We start from the raw sequence: 2,108 nt of genomic DNA on the forward strand, positions 1-2,108 counted from the left end.
CCACATTTTCCCAAACCACTTGTCAGTTGTGCGTACATAGTCTGAGTCCATATCATGAATAAAGCTGCAGTAAAAATGGATGTGCAGATATCTCTCTGATTGAGTGATTTTTCTGTCCTTTGGATATATACCCAATGTGGGGTTGCTGGGTCATACTGTAATGCTATTTTTTTTTGTTTTCTGAGGAACCTTCAGATTGTTTTCCACAGTGACTATACATTCCCAGTAGCAATGCATGAGGGTTCCCTCTTCTCAGCCTTGCCAATATTTGAAATGCTTTTTTTTTTTAACTTCATTTACTTATTTTAATTTGATCAGAGAAGGACAGAGTGAAAGAGAGTGAGAGGAAAAGTGAGAAAGCAAGCCACCAGGTCTGGGACTAGAACCACAGTTGGCCATGTGGGAGTCCAGTGTCCTTAACCACCATGAGACCTGCTGGCCCCATTCTTTGTTGCTTTGATCATTGCTATAATGACTGGGGTTAGGTGACAGCTCTTCTTGGGTTTGATTTGCAATTCTTTCATAAGAGATGCTGAATGTTTTCATGTTTTTATATCTGAGGTTTCTTTCTTCTTCTTTTTTTTTTTTTTTGCTATAGGTCGCATGCGCTCACCAGACAGACATAGAGAGACAGAGAGCCAGAAAGCGAGAAATCATCCCCCAGGAGGGATGGCCATGCCGCAATCCCTTCTCCTCCATTCTCCTCTCAGGATCTTGGGCACGCACGCACACACACCCGGCATGAGTTTTAAGCCACTGGGTCTGGGACTTGAACCGCGGTTGACTACATGGGAGTCCAGCAACATAGCCATTACGCTAACTGCTGGTTCCTGAGCTTGCTTTGAAATAATGTGGAGGGAGGAGTGCATGAGGAAGCCAATGAAATATTATTGAAACTGGGTCATTGAAACATGGGGGTTCCTTATATTACTTTACTTCTGTGTACGTCTGAAATTTTCCATAATATGAAGGTAAAAAATACGTGTTGAATGTCTAACATGAGTCAGGTATTGTGTGGGAAATGGGAGACAGAGTGGACAAGACAGAGGCAGAAAGGAGAGAGACAGACATGAGGATGGAGTGATGGAGACAAAGAAAGGAAAGACGAAGAAGAGAGCGAGAGAGCAGAGGAATGAGTGCTATGCTCAAGGCCATGTGCACAAACTAAGCTTTATCTCAATGGTATTGGGATATAGGCAAGTAAATATTCCAGCCTTCCTTGTACCCTTCAAGGCTAGAGAGATTATCTGGATAGAAATCACTCCACATAACCAGCCAAGTAGGAGTTCAACTCCTTGAAAAACCTCCCCAGATGGAATTTCTGAGATGCCAAATTTTTGAGAGCGCGAACCCAGATCTACTCAGCCTGTACATGACATCCTGCAGGTTCCCCACCTCTTTCACTGGCCCTTGGCAGACAGCTGTCTCTGTTACGTACCTGTCCTTTCCTTTGACTGGCCATTGGGGTCTCCTGGTCACTGCTCCCACTTCCAGTGGCTATCCCTATGCATAGTGAACACTTCTGTCCTTCTCTCTCACTGTTCACAGTGACCTCTCCTGGGCATGGTCATGCTTGCTGGATGCTGTCACGTCTTCCAGGTTTTGCTTCCATCCCACACTGACAGCTGCTATCCTGACCAAATAAAGTGCAAGAGCTCCCCACGTGACCAAGTAAATAATGACCTATAATAACGCGGGAGAGAGGAAGGCATCTCTCCACTCTGATATGGAGGCTGCTGAGAACTAGAGCTAGGCTGCTTCCATTGCAGAGTCCCACAACTCTTCACTCGACACTTTCTACCCTCTCTTCCAGGGCATACGTGAATCCATGGGTGGGGCAAATCCGAGGAAGAGGCGCCACATCATCACTCCCCTTCGGTAACCAAGGCCAAGCGTGACCCACCCTTCAGATGTTGTATTAGGATTCTCCAGAGCCAACAGAAACAATAGGATATATAGAGTTGTACAGAATAAAATTTATCAAAAAAATTATTAGGAGAGATTATTTCAAGCTGCTGTGGAGGCTAAGAAGTCACAGGGTCTGCGATCTGTTAATCCAAAAGCCAAGGAGAGCTGGTCATGTAAGTCTGGTCGAGACCCAAAGACCT

At 45.2% G+C, this 2,108-nt stretch overlaps 1 pseudogene; it reads right to left on the bottom strand.

Annotated features, from left to right (window-relative positions):
• LOC114009061 (tricarboxylate transport protein, mitochondrial pseudogene) overlaps positions 1-1,863 on the bottom strand; it is a 4,245-nt pseudogene extending 2,382 nt beyond the window's left edge.
• Between the last annotated feature and the right edge of the window lie 245 nt (positions 1,864-2,108).

Source organism: Tupaia chinensis, unplaced genomic scaffold (genome assembly GCF_000334495.1).
Source record: "Tupaia chinensis unplaced genomic scaffold, TupChi_1.0 Scaffold000451_2, whole genome shotgun sequence".
Lineage (NCBI taxonomy): Eukaryota > Metazoa > Chordata > Mammalia > Scandentia > Tupaiidae > Tupaia > Tupaia belangeri.